This window comes from Aotus nancymaae, unplaced genomic scaffold, assembly GCF_030222135.1.
Source record: "Aotus nancymaae isolate 86718 unplaced genomic scaffold, 86718_ANA_hifiasm-v0.15.2.pri h1tg000007l, whole genome shotgun sequence".
NCBI classification, from domain to species: domain Eukaryota; kingdom Metazoa; phylum Chordata; class Mammalia; order Primates; family Aotidae; genus Aotus; species Aotus nancymaae.
In genome coordinates, this window is record NW_026988418.1 from 52,831,371 (window position 1) to 52,851,688 (window position 20,318).

The following is a 20,318-nucleotide window of genomic DNA, read 5'->3' on the forward strand; positions in this document are numbered from 1 at the left end:
CAGCCTTTTCTCTTCCTTTGCCTCCCTGAATACATTCTCATTTTCTTCTGTCTTCTTTCTCTCCCTCTCTCTTTTGTTCCAAAAGGTTTGTGCAGTGAGTGCAATTTCCTGCATTGCACTGGAAGCCTTTGATAATTTAATTCACAAGAAATATACCACATTATTGATGCTGCTTATAAGCCTGCATATGAAATGTATATTACCAACTGAAGGTCACAGTGCAGCCTGCTGAAACCTAATTCAGTGGAAACTCTCCTGAATGAATTACTCAATTAGGCTACATACAGAAACATGTATTGTTTAGAGTGTGCTTCAGAATACTTATTATATCCTGCTTAATCTGAGACATATTCTTTTTGCTTTTCAGAAGGTGTAATGTAGCAGGATAAATTCATTCAAATTACAACAACATGTGAATCAACAAGCTTTATTGGGCACTGTTTCTGGTCAGTATGCAATACAAGGTGAAGTCCGAGTTAGCATTCCTGTCTTCAAGAAGCTTACCGTCTAATTGCAGTGCCTAGGACGGCACCCATGAATGGCCAGAGAACAGGATAACAAATAATTGTGATAAGTAGTGTGAAGTAGGCTCCAAGAGCTATAGAGATGTGCGTATGAATGAGTCTAATTGTCTAAGCAACCATTGATTCCCTAAGTAGTTACTGGGCAGTTTCTATATGGAAGGCACTCTGTTAGTTGCCACAGTGGACCCACATACACATGTAATCTGATTATTTGCCTTCAGGGAGCTTACAATTGTGGTAGGGTGATGAGGCAGGCATACTAAAGTGAAGAATCCTCTCAGCACTTCTTCAAGACTTCAAGTACTTTTAGGTCCAGGGAACATTCCTTTTATTTCTTTTGTTTTGGTTTAAGTTTTCTTTTATTTTGAAATTGAAACAGCAGAATACAGTGGTTTGGCTGAAACAACCTTTAGGGAAAAGAAAAGCTGAGTCTTTATTGTTAAAAAAATAAACTCTTAAATGTTAAGCCAGCTGCCCCACCTCCCTCAAAGTAGAGAACAGGGCACAATCAAATCAGGGTTGCTGATGGTCAGCAGATTTATAGCAAATGTCAGTTTTCCATGTTTCTGCAATTACAGAAAATAGGTGGTATTTAAATTTAAAAACAATCACCAATGGATACACTTCTGACCCATTAGGATTAATAAAATTCTTTGTTTCTTTTTCCTTTGGAAAAGTGGCAACTTGGGACAAGTGCATGATCCCAGTTTTCCCCCTCTTGAGGGAGAGGACTTTTTGGTTTCTTCAGCTTTTCAGAAGCAGGTTAGGGATAGGGTGTTGGTGCCTTCCTTAATTCCTCCTCACCTACAATCCCTGTGAGATCTCATCAGTTTCCACTATTTGCATTCCCCATCCGTGTTTATGATTCCAAAAGTCATGCCTCCATTCTAGTTCTTACTCCCAAATTTTGATTTGTGTATCCAACTGCCTCCTACTTGACTATCTCCCAGGCGTCTCAAACTCACTAGCTCTAAAATGAAATTCTCCATTTTCCTTACTAATCCACTCCTGCTCCTGTATTTCTATCTCAGTAAATGTCATCCCTGGCCACTCGGCTGTTCTAGTCAGAATTCTGGAAATGATCCTTGACTCCTTACTCACTCTGACTTCCAGTGTAACTTTACCCAATCCTATAAATCCAACCTCCTGTATATCCAACCTTTCTTCCCCACTGAGATGGCTTTAATTCATTTCATACATAGTTTATTAAAATTGCTTCCTAATAGGCCTCTCTGCCTAGGGCCTGTCCTCCCTTTTAGTCCACTCTTGTTTTAATTAACATTATAAAAGACAAATATAATCAGGTTATTTCCCTGTTTACAATCCTTCAAAAGTTCCCCATTAGTGTAAGGATAAAATATGGGCTTTTGCGCATAGAGCTCTCTTCCTTACTCAGCTCACACTGCTTCTTCATGTCCCTCTCTTACCTCTTCTGTGCGTGCTAGCCATATTCAATTCATTGTGCTTTCCTTTCCTGCAGCCTCTGTGCATGCTACTTTGCCTGAAAGGAGCTTTCCTCTTTTACCTGGCTCACTGCATCATTTCTTCAAGACTCTGCTCTGGTGATACCTCCTCCAGAAAGCTTTCCCTGAAGAATTGTCTTCACAAGCGCCCATCATCACCTATAGGTTGTCAGGTTCCACCTTCAGTGTTTCTTCTGTAACATTCAGTATTAAAAATGTTCATTTTAGGCTAGGCACTTGTAATCCCAGCACTTTGGGAGGCCGAGGTGGGAGGATCACTTGAGTCCAGGAGTTTGAGACCAGCCTGGGCAACAAAGTGAGACCCTGACTCTATGAAAAAATTTTTAAAAATGTCCATGTTAGTGGACAATGCTTGGCTTCCAGTGAACTTTAAACCTCTGAGGGCAGAAAATGTGTCTTTTTCATCTGCACTCCCAAAGATGAGCTCAGCTCACGCTATTGAGCAGTCAATGGCTGTTTGCTTAATGATCGTTGGCAATTAGACATACTATTAGACAGTAAGTAAGTGATACAGGTTTCTAGGATGGGAAGGATCTTGGTTCTCTAGAGAAGAGTTTGGGGAAGGGTGGCCCAGGTGATAGAAAAATCTTGAGCGAATGCGCAAGAGTGAGAATGCAAGTGAGTCTGGCAGACCATGAGAAGTCGCGAGGTATTTATAAACTTGTTTCTCAAACATTTATCAAGTCCCAACTATGTGCAAAGTATCATATATAATTATATAAAGTTTATTTTAGCTATGTTGATTTTGACTCCAGTTAGATTACAAGTCTCTCTGAGGGCAAAAACAGTCTTTTTGAACTTATAGTCACCAATTTTCTTTTTAAAAATCATTCAGCCAGTGTTTACTGAAAATCTATGTGCTTGGAGCTATGATAGGGATAGACCAAAGGTAAAGTGACACTTGGTTTTGTAAGGGCGACACCAATACATACATATAATACCAAATATAACTGATCTACTTGAGTTATAGGATGAATGGTGTTTGGGGATCTGATGGAGGTTATTAACTATACAGGAGAGTCACAAAAGACTCTCAGAGGAAATATGCGCTCAATATACAACTCCTCAGATATGTTCCCAACTGAGGAATTTCCTCTAAGCATCTTTGATAGGAAGTCTTCTCATTTTAGTAATGCTCATAGTTATATAAAATGCTTGTTTCCATTTCGAACCATTATCTTGGATGGAAGTTATTTCTTATAAAGTTATCCCACATCTCTCTCTCCCTGTAATGTTAATCTATTGATTCTATTTGTGATGCTACACATAATAAGTCTAATTAAAAGAGATAACATTGCTGTTTCCCAAAAACATATTCAGTTCTTTTAACTATTTCTCACTTGAGGCTAGTCTGTAGACATTGTTTAGACCTGTTATTTTGGGTTTCTTTCTTTTATGGCAGTGAGTGGCACACTTACAGCATTGCTGATGTCTTGATCTTTGCATGGGTAAAACAGTTTTTGAAGCTCAATAAACAAATGTGGTTCATATATTCAAGTGTTATGCTCTCCCTAGAAAAGAATATGAGACGAGTAAAGTGGCATAGCCATTATGTCTGCCTCTATACACTTCATAGAGTGGTAAACATCTACTGGAAGAGGCCTTGGAGACTTACCTTGTCCAATCTCCTCATTGTGCGGATGCTGAAGCCGAGATCCAGAAAGATAAAGTAGCTTTAAACGTGTACACAGTTAGTTTATTCCCCCGATCTTTGAGTATTTCTAGTTGGCATTTGAAGATGGGGCATGGGAGAGTTTGAGAGCTCACTGAAAGATGAAAGTGAAGTAATTATTTATCCTAATTAAAGGAGAATCTAAAACACATGCTTAAAGCATTTCCAAGTAACTGTTTATATAATTAATGCTGTTGCTTTTTCTCTCTTTCCTCAAAGCCTCGGGGATTGGCTACTCTGACCCACAGCTTTATCTGCTGTGGACAGTCTTCTATGTCTGTGGTTTATTGGGTTTAATGATTTATATTTGCAAGGGAATGCTTGACTGGCATGGGCTGGGTTAGTTCAGCCAGAGAAACTTACTAATAAAGCCAAGGTTGAGGAGTTTAGTCCCTGTGAGCTCCTCAGCTTTGCTGTGATCCTTAGCTGAGGCAAGGCTCCTAATCCCCATTAGTCATTGCACATGTGTGGGCTTTTGAAAGCCGTGGCTGCAGGGCCTGGAGAGAGCTGAAGAAGGATGATTACTTCTAAATACTCACCTGCAACAGAAATCCACACATGTAGTAAACACTAATGATGATGATGATGATAATTAGCGTAGCTAATGTTTATGGAGCGCTGAATAGGTTGCTAGGAGTCTATGCAAGTATGCCTACACAGGCATTATTTTATCTAATTCTCACAACCCTGTGAGGTAAGTAATATTATTATCTCCATTGCAAAGATGGGGAAAATAGGACTTGAGATAGTCAATTAACTTGTTCAAGTTTAACCGTCTTAGTCTGTTTGGGCTTCTGTAACAAAAATACCGTAAATTGGGTGGTTTATAAACAACAGAAACATATATTTCAGAATTCTGGAGGCTGGGAAGTTCAAGAGCAAGGTGATGGTAGATTCAGTTTCTGGGGTGGGTCCACTTTCTGATTCAAAGAGGACACCTTTTTGCTGTGTCCTCACATAGTGGATGGTGACGGCAGCTCTCTAGGGCCTCTACTATAAATATACTAATTTATTCACAAGGACTCAGCCCTTATAACCTGAGGATTTCATTGTGATTAAAGATGTCTCATGTACTTGGAAAAAAATACATGAGACATCTTTAATCACAATGAAATCTGAAAATTGGTCTAAATCATTTTAAAAAGTAAACATGAGTTGTAATACTATACCTGTAGAGTGATTAATTCCATTCAATGTCATTAGAAAGGATGAAAAATATTTATTAAGGGCTTTGCCTGCAGAGGCACAACATAAATAGCGTAAGTCCTCCTGAAATGTAATTAGTGTACACATCAACCAGTTGGTAATTTGTGTTGGGAAATGCAGGAACTCAAGCTGGGACCGGTTCCTGCATCCGAACTTGGAGGAGTGCATGGCGAACTGCTGGGCTCCAGGGGCCTTGCCTGTAGCTGCTCTCTGCCACCGCCTCTGCAAAGGTCTGTTAGGCAAATGCAAAAGTGCAAGCAGAACTTGCTTGAAGAACAACCACCCCCTAGATAGAGGGTGCTTAATCTACCCCTTCAAGTCCTTGAGCATTTTCCACGGCATGAGAAGTTTCTCTGTAAGTCTTCAAAGGTTTCATATGGAGGTAAGTCAAGGCGATTAAAGCATGTGTGAGCTCTGGGCAGTTTCTCAGGACCGCCCCATTGCCCTATTGTAAACAGCTGAGGACCACTGGAACCATAAAGTTCGGCAAATCCATTCATAGGTACTCACGATGTCCCCATGACAAACTGCAGTAACCGGATCTGCTTTTCGGCGTCCATGAGCAGCACAGCCTTCCAGAACCACTGAATGACGGGGTGGTTCGGGCAGTAGCCGTTCTTGTACATAGAATGCGGTTTCCAGTCATTCACGTCCACATCACCGAGGCCGCACATCAGCAACTCCAGCTCATTTTCATCAAAAATTTTAATCAAATCAATAGGAAGCAGTTCTGTGAATCCCTCCAAGAAGGCGTTCATCTGCTTCTGGACCCTGTTCACAAATCTCCACTGGATGACTAAGTCGATGTATTCCCTTTTGTTTTCATTTATGACCATTATTTCTGACCCATTGGGCTTCAAATCCACTTGATATGTCTGTCCAAAGTTTTCTTCATCTATACAGAACATGAGGTCCAGCTCAGTAGGATCATTCTCCAGGATCCATTTCAAAGAGTTGTAATATTCCTTATCCACAGATTCCATGTCATTCAGGGTTATCTGCTTTCCCAACATCATCTTGTAAAATGGTCTAATGAAGAAACCATCTAAGAGTTTCCTGTGAAATACTGCCAGCCCAGCAACTCTTCCAGTGAAAGTGAAGGAGGACAAATGATCTTCATTACAAAGGCCCGAATTAGGATTGATCTGAAGGGTGTAGTTGTCCATTGCAGAGTACTCAAAGAGGGCCGTAGTAGGGGTTGAATATCTCTTTGGACAGTAAGAAGAACCATTCTCTAGCCACACCCACATAGTCAAGACCTTTCTCTGATTCAAACTCAATCCATAGTCTAGCTTTTAGGACATCTGGTCTTTTCACCAGCATAATTCTCTGATAGGACTCTTCAAATATGTTGTTTCTGTGAAATTTCATTTCAAACCTATTGGGAATATCAGCAGGTTTCTTTAATTTCTTCCTGAAGTAGTCATATTTCTGCTTAAATTCTCTGGAGTAAGGAACAGCCAGACCAGTAATAGATGGGTTCTGTAGTCTTGGGTCTTCCCACTGAGTAATTTTGCTGTTATGATCAATATAAAACGTTCAGCCATCCAAGTGAATTCTTTCTTCCCGTCCAGGAGGAAGGGGGCCAAGGTCATTGGGGTTTAAAGATGTCTTTGACCGCATATATACCGGATATTTCAAATGCGGATCTTCCGGATCTTCCCAGGTTGTAGTCTCTGTGTTATGATCAATGAAGAAGGGATGGCTGTTTGGCACTATCCTCATTTCCCAGCCGGGTGGCAAGAAGCTCTATGTGACTTTGTGTTGTGATTTGGGGGAGTTGTAAGGTGATGGCTGTGGGGACTGTGGGTTGGAAAGGGCGTCTTTCACAGCCCGACGTAAGGGTGAGTCCTTGGCACCCTCCAGCGGGGCAGATAAAATTACTGTTGGCAAGCTGAGGCTACGAGGCCGGTGAGCTGAGGCTTGATTAGATGGTTGTTACTGTTTGTGGCTGATCCGGATGCACCATCTTCTGCAAGCTGCATGATAGGTCGAGTCCAAGTTGTGGTTCGATTGTTATGATTGACATAGTATGTGTGCCCCTTAGCATCTTTTCTTTCTTCCCAGCCTGAAGGCAGACCTGGCGTGGTATGTACATAGGCCACTGATGGTGGTGGTAGATGGGCCTGTTCTGCAACAGTGTCGGTGACACTGCATGACCTCAATCTTGAGGAGAGTTCTCTTTGAATCAACTCCCAAAGGCCCCACCTCCTAAGAATGTCACCTTGGTGGTTAGGATGTCAACATATGACTTTTGAGGTGCCGTAAACATTCAATTTATTGCACTGACTAATGTGTAGTAGAGTCTGCTCTAGATTTGAATCTGGGTTCGACTACAATGTTCATGATCTGATTGAAGCACCCAGCTTTACCAGCCTGAATGTTTGATTATGTGTTGGTTACCTCATATATCCCTCAAGTCATATATTAATTTGCCTGCTCTTACTTTATTAGTAGTAGGATTGACAGGCATTAGACTATGCTACTCCAATGCTAGAAGTGCTGGGTTCAAATCCTAGCTCTACCGTGTATATTTTAATTCTGTGACAGAGAGTTGTTAGACATCTTTGTGCTTCCTCTTTCACATCTGTAAAAATGGGCAAAATAACAGCAAATACTTGGATTCTTTGGAAGGATTAAATTAGTTAATACCAATAGAGAGTTTAGAACACACCTTGTAATTGCAGGATGACCTAATAAGGAACTAATGGCAGCATCTTAGTCTTTGAAAAATGTGCTCATTTACATTGTCTTATTATTCCAGGATGCATCACTTTCATACTGCAAGTCTGCATGCTCTTAAAGAGAGGATGAGAAATCTGGGCAGGAACTAAGAACCACTGGGGAATTAAAAACAAGCATAGATTCCTTAAAAAAAGTATGGAAGGTGACCCTGTGAAAGTTTAAACTTTTGTCACCTCAGGCCCCTCCATTCTTTTTTTAGTGTGCCAGGAACTCATCAGTCATAGAAGGCCATTGTGCAACGTCCTTTGCTGGGAATACAGAACATGTATATTGCATTCCCTCCTGTGGCCAACTTATTCCCATGCTTGTTATCTGCCTCCAGCCTCCCATTAACAGAATCCCTGGGGGAAGAGCAGTTCCCTTACATTAGGTAGTAATGCTCTTGTTAATGATAAATTGATGAAGAGTGACTTTTTTACATTAGGTGAATGGTCCTTTGATAATGGGATTGGAATCAGACCAGGAGTTTTATTCTATTTAGCTGAGAGAGTGAGAACTGTCTAAAATATTCTTTTTTTCTTGTCTGTTACTAGAAAGCAATACAGTCAAAGCATTTTTGCTTTCCATTTTAATAGAACAACTCAAACTGTATGTATGTGACAGGTAGCTTTATTCCTTTTTTCATTTACACCATCTTTTGATGGGTGATGAGCTTCAGAATGGATCTGAAGGTTTCAGCATAAGCCATGGTTCACTGATGGTCTTATCAACATTCACCTCATGCCCTCACCTCTCCTCCAGTTGGGTTGAGTGGTGAGAGTTGCTTTTAGCTGGATTCTGGGTTTTTTCTTCTATATTGAGGAGTAAAGTTACCCTCTCTATGGAGGTCTTGTGATTTGGTTCATTTTCAGATATCTGTGGTCATTGTGGCCTGACCCTGGAAGCTCTTTCGCAAAGCTCTTTGGTGTCTAACACCCTGAACTATTTGGCCTTCACATCACCTTTTAGGATGGGAAAGAATAAGATCAGTGTCTGACTGAGAGAGGAAGCTCTGTTTTCAGGAAATTGACCATATGGTGATGGGCACTTTGTTTGTTATGGTTACCTAAACAAAGGTAGCTTGGGGCCCAGCAGGTCCTAGTTACATAGTCTCTTTTGCTTTGGTTCATGAGACATCTGAGAAAGAGTCCCCTGTTCTAGAGTCCCCTTGTAATTTCCCTCAAGGATTTTTAAGAAAGAAGAGCTTTTGGGAAATTCTTCAGATTCCTTTCTAAACTACACACATTGGAAACTAATCAAAGTCATGTTGACTTGTTATTTAGACCCAGGACCTGTATCAATAAGCATAATCCCCCTTTGGGACAAATTATTGAAGGCAAGTACTTTGGATGTAATTAATATAGCATACACTTTTAAAAAAATAGTGTTTGCATTCTGCTTTGATTGAATGGTTATAGGTTCATAATAAGTTGCTTATTTGCATTATTGAGCCTTACTTAGTTTTCTTCCCCCTAAATTGTTTAGAAGAGAGTAAGTTCTGGGTAGGGATATGTTTTAAAAAAAAAAAGAAAATAATTTTCGAGCACCTACTATATGTTGGACATTGTGCTAGGTGCTTTAAAGAAATTATTTTCTTAGGACAACCCTGTGAGGTAAATTTTTAAATCAGATTTTTACTCATGTAACCAACAAAAAAAAACCCCCTAGACTTATGATCCCATGGCTAATACATTTGTTGAGCTGGGATTCTAACCGGTCTGACTCTCTGGAGTTTACTATGAAGTGTAGTAATGATGAGTTGGATGCACGGGCTCAGAAAGCTGTGGACCACTGGACAGGGTACCACTCTACCAAGGAGCAGCAGCAGAACTTACTTAATCAAGTTTCCAAATTGCACCCTTTGTATGAGATACCTCCAGCACAAGGCAGGTAGGGATCTTATTTTAGCAGAATTAAACTCCTTAATGGACTTTCCCCCAATACCCTGAGAATATTTCTGGTCTAAGATATCTTTTTCTTCTTCTTCCTCAGGAAGATCTGTTCACTACAACAAAAGACCACAAGCAAATGCATTTCTAGTCTTGTGAAGAAAAAGAAAGAAAAGCAATTAATTAAACTTTATTTTTTCTGCACATGAAGCACACCTTAAAAAATGTTTCCTTAACTCTATCTTTACAAGAATTTAGAATTTCGCATAAAATGATTGTACTAGAAACAAGCCAATAAAAGCAACACTGGTAAGTGTTGATACATTGATAAGTGGACATGCAATTCTGCTTGTCAAAATTCTCACACTAGAGAGTTGACTACAGGTTTGAAAGTGGAGCCTTCCCCATTCTTCTTTTTAATACATGGAGCTTGAATATGAACACTTCAGGTGAAATGTAAGTTTCAGACTTGCAAATTTTTATCATGAAATCAAAAGGAATAGAAAATGCTAAGAGCAGAGGGAGAGGTGGGTGGGAAAATAAGAGGACCTCTTAATGTCAGTAGGATGGAAATCAACAGGATAATGAGGATTGCTAGAGTAAATAATTTCCATTTTATCCCCAATAAGAATATTCCCTCCATCACCTTGCAAATTCCCTGCTCGCCTCCTGTGCATCCAAAACAAATGATTATCTCCTCTTCACTCCTGAAATGAGCCCTGAAGTAGGTGTAGTTGTGGAATTCTGAAGTGCTTCTCTCTGGGGCTCTCCATCTTAAGCTGGTAGACCATGGGCATTAACATGTATGTTGGTTTTATGCATGTTTTGAAAAGCCCTATTTGTTTTTATCATTTGAATTTGTGAGCGTAGTAACACCTTCCAAAGTACATTAGATATTCTCATCTTGGGAATTCATAGACAACTCTGGAATTTCAGTAGAAAAAAACAAGAGATTCAGTATAATGTGTCCAGTTAAAGCTAGCAGAAACACAAAATGAAGTGGATAGGCTGTATATATGCCTCCATCTTAAAATGACATTTTTTTTCCTGTCTCATGTCACTAGTACAGATTGTGACACTTTCTCTGGCCCCCATGGCAGGAATGATCTTGTAGAATATCTTAAACCTACACTGCAAGTTTCTGGCATGGGTTTAGCCCTTCTTTATGTGAAAGACTGAACAGCTGCACCAAGTTAGCCAAACCATGAATAGACACAAAGAAAAACACCCTTTATTGCTATTGGTCTTCAGTGGCTGGAGGAGAACATTAGGATGGCTGTGTAGATCCATCTAGGATGGTACTCATCACTTAATCTGCTTTGGTGTGAAAACCGAGCCACTTAACCAAGTAATAGGCAATTTTTTTTTTTCTGGTTTGTTCTCTTAGGTTTTTTTTTCTTTTTCAACCTTTGTTTTAGGTTCAGGGGGTACCCGTGGAGGTTTGTCACATGGGTAAATTGCATGTTGCTAGGGTTTGATATACAGATGATACAAGTAGTGAACTTTGTGTCTAGTGGTAGTTTTTCAACCCTCCTCTGCCTCCCACCCTCCGTCCTCAAGCCTAGTGTCTATTTTTCCCCGGTTTGTATCCATGTGTACTCAATGTTTATTAGCTCCCACTTTTACAAACGAGAACATGTAGTATTTGGTTTTCTGTTCCTGCATGAGTTCACTTAGGATAATGGCCTCCTACTGCATCCATGTTTCTGCAAAGGACATGATTTTGTTCTTTTTTATGGCTGCATATTATTTCACGGTATATGTGTACCACATTTTCCTTATCCATTCCACTGTGGATGAGCATCTAGGTTGATTCCACGTGTTTGCTCTTGTGAATAGCACTGAGATGAACATGAGTCCATGTGGTTTTTTTTGTAGAATGATTTCTATTCCTCTAGGAATATCCCAGCAATGGGATTGCTGAGTCAAATGGTAGTTTTGTTTTAAGTTCTTTGAGAATTCTCCAAACTGCTTTCCACTGTGGCAGAACTAATTTACATCCCCACCAGCAGTATGTAAGTGTTCCCATCTCTCTGCAACCTCACCAACATCTGTTATTTTCTGACTTTTTCATAACGGAATAGGCATATCTTTTCTCTTTCTCTTTTAGGTATATATAAAGCACCTCAGAATAAGGTAAAATCTGCATGTGAAACCAATCATTTCTGGGATGGGGCTACAAAGCAAGGCTCTGGCGCTCAGGCCTTAGTAAAGTGTGAAATGTCTCTGTAAGCATTCCTTCTTCTCTGCCTCCCTGCCCACTTCTGTGTTGGATTTAGAAACTTACATTGATGCATATTACCATCATTGGTTAGCACTTGAAAACAAGAAAAAGAAAGGTTCATCAATCCTCAGTGATTTTAATGGGAAAGTGTCTTGCATTCATACATTTTAGTGGCAGAATCAGATAGTATATGAACTTAATGTTCTTGATAGAAAACTATGTTGAAAATGGAACATAGTTATGTCAATGTTGCCCTGAAAAATAATGATGAATTATACAACATAAAAACATTATTGTCTAAAATGCTTTTAAAGAGAAAACTACATACAGTCTCAAGCTTGATTTAACTATCTGTTTATTCTCCCCATCTTATTCTGCAAAGCACTTTAAATGACTGATTATTATTTACATGTTAGGACTTTTCAGTTCTTTTCTTATTTTTGACCTTGTTGAGAACACACCTGATTCTTTTTATGCCTTCACTGGACTCTGACTCCTTGAGTTCAAAGATGGTGTTATTTGCAGTTGTATATTCAGTATCTAGAACTCTGCCTAGTACGTGATTAATAAATATTTTCTAATAAATTGACCAAGTCATAAATTATAATCTTTCATGGAGACAAAGTCAGTCCTTTATAATATAATATTTGTACTAATAACTAGGGAGAAGATCAGTTTGAATTAGTTGACAGTGAATTTAGGGATGCATGGTAAACTGCATAAGGTTCTGTTTGTGTGTTTCAGCTAACTGGAATGGGTAAGAAAGTGTTTTCAGGTTGGCAAGCTGTGGGACCTGCTTTAATCAATAGATTTAGTCACTTAATAAATCTAATTTGAAATTAATTTTTCTACTTGAGCCTACTAAAATATTTATTTCATCTCTTAGGCTGATATGACCCTCCACTCAAACTTTTTTATTATATGGTCCTTTGCAAACTCTTCTTACAGTAAGTTAGTGTAAGCCTGACTGGTGCGGTCTAGATAACTAGTTGGTGGCCAAAGCGACATCCCTTTTTGTAATATGCTAAGCTTTATTTCATAAGAGTAGCAATTTAAAATAGATTTTTATTTTGAAATATATTATATTTTGATAAGGTCTTGGGTAGAATGTACTTCAACTTTAAATACATCTGATGATAACAACGAATATTTGCCAAACTGAATATGAAGCTTTTTGATGAATAAAACCCTACATATTTATAAGTTCCCATTGATAGATTGCAATCTTAGTGTGTAAGTTTACAGAGACACACTTTCCTTCAGTAGCTGTGTTTTCCTCACACTGTGGCCCCCATTTTTCCTACTTTCAAAAGGTAAGCATGCAGGAGACAAACTCTTATGATTAAAACCTCCTAACTCTTTCCAAATTAAACCTGAAATCCCATATCTGAGGGCCAGAACTCCTAAGGAGAGGTTGTTTCAGCCTGGGGGAGAGGTGTGATTGTACCTGTAGCCTGCCTCCTTTCTTTTAAGTCATAAAGGAGGAGGATGTCAACTCTCTACCACAAATGTATTTCTACAATTGAATATATACATGATAGAGTTCTTACCTTTTATAAGTTTCTCTCTGACAGGTAGGCTCAGAAAACATCTCTTCCTAAAACTGAAATGTTGATATAAATATCTGAAGAAAAATTCTAATCATAGTATACATTGAACAGGCTTACTGATCTTGTATACCTGGAAAAAGATTTTCAAACAGACTTTGTCAGCTCAGCCTTGGCATTCCTTGTCAAACAAAAGCATGCCTAAAGACACATTTCAAAAGCAGACAATGCAGCACTCGCTAACCTGTAGAAAATCGAAAAGGAACACAGAGGCCAAGAACAAACAGAATAGGGAACCAATGAGAAAATGGAGCACAGTTCTGAGAAACTGTTTCAGAGAACCAAAAATGTTTTTAAAAGACCACATCAATAATTAAGCCTCAGCAAGTCAAATTCCATTTTTTTTATTTGCTTCAATTGTCTTAAGATTAGTAATAAAGAAATGAAATTATTGATTCAGCCTCAGTAAAAAGGAGCTAATTCTTATAATCCAGAGGGTAGGATGGAAAAAAGAAGGGGCAGAGGGAAAGAAATCTTATTTGCAGGGAATGCTTGCACAAGTTGAGTTATCTTTGGTTATGTCAAAATGCAGACATTTGAGTCAACTGTAGATTTGGGTCAGGTGGACTTTAGCAGAATTAAAAGTTTCTCTCTTGCTCTCTTTTTTTTTTTTCAAAAGTGAGACTATATTCCTACTCACATTTATGTCACTCATGTGACTTAACTTGGGTTGACTATTTGGTGATTTGATAATGTACAAAAGAGCATGAAACAAGCCTGTTTACTGCTATCCAAATAAAATCATATGGTTTTCTATGGCTTTAATATTTTGTTTCTTTTTGCAGAGTGTAACTTGTATTATAATTGAGCCTGGATACATCCAACAGAGGTGGGTTTTTTTATTTTAGCTAAATAAAATTTTTATTTCTCATAAGGAGCATAAATGTGTGTCACACACACAGCTCATGTTAAGGCAGGGACAAGTGGCAGGTTTGAAAATGAGAGGGCACTGCTGAGGATTCTGTGGAGAGGTGGGTGCAGATGTGGGCACAGGCCTGTGAGGCTGGTTTTCATGAAAGGGAAGTGGGAGCTTCACCTTGGCAGACTTTGAGCACTGGCACCTTTTACTTCCATCTGTGGTGAAAAGGACCTGGATCCACAAACTGGAGTAGAATGACGATTAGCAGGGCCTGCACTTGATAGCAAATTGTGATGCTGACGTGAATATCCTGCCTTTCTATAGTAGTGCTTTAACAGAAATACTAGTTTTCCTCTGTGAAAAATGACTGGTAAGAAGAATTGAATGATACTTATGAGATTTTTATATAATTTCTGATTAAATTTTTTAATTCTTAATTTGTTGCTAAAGGGAAAAAGAATAAGTAATCCAAACATTGTTTATTTCCCATGATTATTTGAGTAAAATGAGACAGGTATTTGATATAGCAATTGCAGTGATTTGATCATTTCATTCCCTCCTAATATTTGCAGAGCTACCTCTTCTTAGGTATGTGATATAATAAGTTATTTAACCTCTTTGTGCCTCAGTTTTATGTGCAAAATAGGATAACAATGGTACCTACGTATTTGCATTTTTGTGAGGATTCCATGTATACATAGTTAATAGGTATAAAATGCTTAGATCACTGCCTGCATGTGGTAGGTACATAAATACATGTTGTCATTGTAAGGTTTGTTCTCACAGAGTTTAAAATGAAGAAACTGAGGCCAGCACAAGAAGATCCAATGCGAAGGATTTAATCAGGCTCCCGGGTGAGGTTCTGTGCTCCGGCAGGAGGGGCCGGAGAAGTTGCACGGACTCCTCTCAGGCACGGGGTTTTATAGGGAGTGAAGGAGCTCGATTGGTTGTGGGAGAGCAGGGTGTGGACAAAGCAGGATTACTATTGGGTAGGGTTGCAAGCCTTTGTCTGAAGGCCAGGCTGTGTGAGAAGGGGAGAAAAGAACATGCTCGGGCATGTCCGAGCCTGCCGGAGTATGTCCAAGCTTTCGGAAAAGAGAAGGGGGGGGTATGCGTCCATGCTCTCAGCGAGGCAACCGGCCTTACAGTCATTATAGTGGTACTTGTGACATCTGTACAGATATAAAGCTATCATTTATTTTTTTAAAGATTTATTCAGGCATAATTTATGTATCATTAATGTATCTGTTTTAAGTATCCAATTCAATGATGTTTTGTAAATTTATAGGGTTGTACAATGGTCACCACAATCAACTTTTGTTTCTCCGTTCACCAGTTGATGGACACTTAGACTGTTTCTTCTCTTGAGCTATTAAGAATAATGCTGCTATGAACATTCACATACAAGTCTTTGTGTAGACACCCATTTTCACTTTTTTGTTGTTGTTGTTGTTGACATGGGGTCTTGCTCTGTTGCCCAGGCTGGAGTGCAGTGGCACCATCTCAGCTTACTGTAACCTCCACCTCCTGGGTTCAAGTGATTCTCTCCTGCCTCAGCCTCCTGAGTAGCTGGGATTACAGGCACACACAACCATGCCTGGCTAATTTTTGTATTTTTAGTAGAGATGGGGTTTCACCATATTGGCCAGGCTGGTCTCAAACTTCTGACCTCGTGATCCGCTTGCCTCAGCCTCCCAAAGTGCTGGGATTACAGAAGTGAGCCACTGCGCCTGACCCATTTTCACTTTGTGTGTGTGTGTGTGTGTGTGTGTGTGTGTGTGTGTGTGTAGATTACATTTTAATTTCTTTTAGGGAGATGCTTAGGGTTGAATGGCTGAGTCATATGGTAAATTTATGTTAAACTTTTAGAAAATGACCAAACTCTTTTCCAAAGTGGTTGCATCACTTGACATTCCCAGTAGCAGACTTTTGAGAATTCTGGTTTCTCTATATCCATGACAACACTTTATATTGTCTTTTTCTATTATAATTTTTTCTAGTGAGAGTGCAGTGATATTTCATTGAAGTTCTAATTTTCATTTCCCTAATGACAAATGATGTTGAACATTTTTTCATGTGCTTATTGGCCATTCATATATCTTCTTCGGTGAAATGTCTATTCAAATCTTTTGCCCATTTTAAAATTCGGTCTTTTGTCTTTTCATTATTGAATTATAAGAGCTTTTTACATATTCTGGATGTGAGTTCTATAAGAAATATTATTTGCAGCCGGGCATGGTGGCTCACACCTGTAATCCCAGCACTTTGGAGGCCGAGGTGAGTGGATTACCTGAGGTCAGGAGTTCAGGACCAGCCTGGCCAACATGGTGAAAGCATCTCTACTGAAAAATATAAAAATTAGTGGGGCATGGTGAGGGGCGCCTGTAATCCCAGCTACTCGGGAGACTGAGACAGGAAAATTGCTTGAACCTGGGATGCAGAGGTTACAATGAACCGAGATCAGGCCATTGCACTCCAGCCTGGGTGACAAGAAGGAAACTCCATCTCAAAAAAAAAAAAAAAAAAGGAAAAGAAAAAATATAATTTGCAAATATTTTCTTCTGATCTGTGGTTTGTGTTTTCACTTTCTTACTGGTATCTTTTGAAGCCCCAAACCATTCAATTTTTATGAAGTCCAATGTATCAATTTATGTTATGGATTATTCTTTTGATATCATATTTAAAAACTCTTGACCAACCTGCTTAGTCATGAAGATTTTCTCCTATGTATCCTTCAAAAAGTTTTGCAGTATAGTTTAAGCCTATGATCATTTACTTTTTTATTGAGCAAATATTTGACTGCTGTGACGATGCAGGTAAAAATATTTGGTCCTTGTCTGAAAAAGTTTATATTCTGGTGGGAAGATATAGATTCTTACCCGAATGATCACAGCACACTGTTGCTATGCAAGCAGTAGGTGAACTGTGTAGAGGAGCACAGGAGCAGAGAGATCCAAGTTCATTTGTGGAAGTCAAGGCCCGTTTTCAGGTAGGTATTGCTGTCACTTAGGAAATTCAGGAGGAGGAATAATATGGTTGGGGTGAATGGGACAGGGAGAGGAGATCAGCGTTAGGGACCCCGAATTCGAGGGGCCGGTGGAAGAGCCAGCTGGAGATATCTAGCAGCAATTATTTGCATAGGTCTCTAGTTCAGGAATGTGGTTTGGCGAGAGAGGAGATTAAGGCATCTTCATGTAATCCTTGTAACTCTGGGCTTGGGTATGTTAGAACATACAGTAAAATCATTTTGTTAGGGCTGGTGGAACATGCCTGAATTCCTCATTAAGTGTTCAGAGCCACACTCTGGAAGCCAATTAGCCTTCAACTGGGTAACTCATTATGTATTAATGCATGAGGGTTTAATTGCTTCTCATCCTGAGCTGCTCTTCTCCTCAGTGGCAATTTTACTCTTTCAGAGGTAGGTAAGTGATTGTTTAGGTGTAACAAACCACGGATTTCCATAGTTAAACACGATAAAAGCATTTCTCATATGTGTGACAGTCCAATGCACGTGATAGTGACTGGCAGGAGGTTCTTCCATGTGGGGATTCAGGGAACCAGTTTCTTTGAACTTTTGGCTCCACCATTCTCTAAAGCTTCAAGAGACCTGCAACCAGGTGGCATCTCTCCAGCTGGGAAAAGACAAGGTGGAGAAGGTATACCCACATTTTAGCCATGTTGGCTCAGAAATGACCTCGGTTACATTCCATTGGTGGCCTCACGTAGATGCAAGAGAGCTGCTTCTCAGGGACAACTCTATCTAAAGGAAGAGGGGGCACAAATTTTGGAAGGATAGTTAACCTTCTGTAGCACAGAAGCCATACTGATTGATAGAGAATATTTCAACCTACCTGTAGTAGATTAGAAAATGCTTCACGAAGTGTCTATTGATTAACTAAATTTTTGAGCTCCGCTACGTGTGCAGCACTATTTTAGTAATATAATGATAGAATTAAAACATGAATTGCTTGCCCAGTCAAAAGCTACTCATTTGGCACCTACTATGACCATAGCACTACGTGGAAACATATATTTAAGTTATGACCCTTCTCCGTGAGGAAGCAAAAAATGGCTCTTATGAGATACTTAGCAATCAGTACTACAGAGAACATTTGTCTTTAATAATAAGTAATATTGTAATATTGCTCAAGAATAAAATCTCAGAGGGTGGGGGTTTGTAGGGCAAGCACACCTGAGGGGATGAAGCTCAGATCAAGCTTTGCAGAATGGGATTTGGATGGGGGGAGTAGTGGGAAGGAGCATGCCAAGAGGAGCCATGCAGATGTGTGGGCACAGAGTCAGCGTGACTGCAGGTTTTTGTGGAACACAGGACCGGCCTCACGAGAGCAGAGGACAGATGTAGGGCAGTCAGCTATCTCAATAAAATTGCTCTTATTTGTTATTGCACCATAAAAAATAGTTTGATAGATTTGCACTAACTTTGTATTCATGGGAAGGGGACCATTTTTGTGTGGCTAGAGGTGAGTGGGCCATAGACCAAGAAAACCAATGGTGTTTTTTAACCTGAGCTCTAAATTGTAATTCACAAGGGCAGGTGCTTTAAATTGCAGATTTTACTTCTGGATTTTATTGTTTCTCACATTGGCTGCTCTGTGTAACTTGTTCCCTCTTTGTACTGGGCTCCAGGGTGAGCAGTGGCAGGGATTTATTTATTCAACGATGGCTAATGGTTCTCCTGAGTCCAGCAGGATAAGACAGCTCATGGAAATTAAGGCTATGTTGGTTGAATGGTGTCATCTTTGACAATCAAATGACTGAGTTCAGGCTTGATGTGGCAGGTACTGGGGAGCCGTTGAAAGTTTCCAAATTGGTGAACAACTTTTTGAGAGTGTTGGCTAATGAAGATTCATCTTTCATTAATATGAAGGATGGTTGGAGGTGAGGGAGGCTAGTAGGACAGAGTTCCAGCACACAGTTTTTAAAATCCTGGGGCGTAGGTCTGAGGGCTGGAAGAGAGGAAATAAAGGAGAAATACACAGAAAAATGGTAAATGTGAGGAAGGAGTCAACATTCTGTTTATGGGCCTGGGAGATTGGCAGTGCACAGAAAGGGAATGAGTGGCCGGCAGAATGTGGGGGTAGGGAGTGAGAAGATGAGGTCAGTGATTACAGCAGAGGCGCAGGTTGACAGCTATGGCTGAGAAAGAATGCTCACTAGCTCTTCAGTCTCTCATCAGGCCAGGGAGCACGTTTGTGACTCAATCTGACCACTTGCTTCCCCCAGCAGCAGGCTTTGCTCAGTCTCCTCAGGTGCTCAGCAGTCCTCTAATCTGAGGGTAAGGGATTACAAGCCAAGACTGAAGGCTTCTGAGTAGTCTCTAATTTTTATCAACAGCCCCCAAAAGTTCTAGATGCACTTAGCACCTCCATAGAAGCGCTAAATGATTTAACATTTTGGGGACAAATTGGTTCTATTAGTCTCTAGTGCCAAATTCACCAAAAATAGCTCATTAGCTGTGCATTGTGATTTCACTGGGGTGCCCTGCTCTTGGCTGGATTCCAAAGAACACATTTGTATAAAAATGTTCCCATTATGGAGTGTGATACCTATTAATGGAACACCATATGCAGCAAAGCATCTCCCCTCGCCTCCTCTTGTCTTTCAACCTGAAGTTTGTATTCTCCATTCATTTTTGCCAAGTGACCTGCTTTTCAGAGGTTAAACTTTACCTAATGGGCTAAGGCCTGAGATGCTGCAGCAATCAATCTTTCCTCTGGATTTAAGCGTCTTGGTTTTCCCTTTCCCTGTGCCTACTGCCAATCCCGACCCTTTCATTCCATCCTAGCCTGGGGGAAAGCAAGGGAGGGGCAAGGTTGAGAGTGGGCTCCAAGCCCAGACCTACAGCTGTGCCTGATTGACCGACGTTTCTGTTGTAAGCCACAAAAAAGGCCACTTTTAATGGCTAAAGCCAGAATGACCAGCTGGTGTAAGAGGCATTGGGTTTTTGCCTAGTTATATTAAAATTCATCAGTTCCAGTCCTTTTTCATCACGTGCCTGATTTCAGGGGTAGTATTTCCAAAACATATCTTTTACTGAAGTTTTTGGCTATCATATAATATCTGTAGTTCTTTTTTTTTATTAAAATGATGTAGAGCAAAAATAAATGG

The 20,318-nt window shown here is 39.9% G+C and overlaps 1 pseudogene; it reads right to left on the reverse strand.

Moving 5' to 3' along the window:
* Positions 1 to 5,187: 5,187 nt before the first annotated feature.
* On the reverse strand, positions 5,188 to 8,319 carry LOC105725654 (E3 ubiquitin-protein ligase NEDD4-like; annotated as a pseudogene).
* Between the last annotated feature and the right edge of the window lie 11,999 nt (positions 8,320 to 20,318).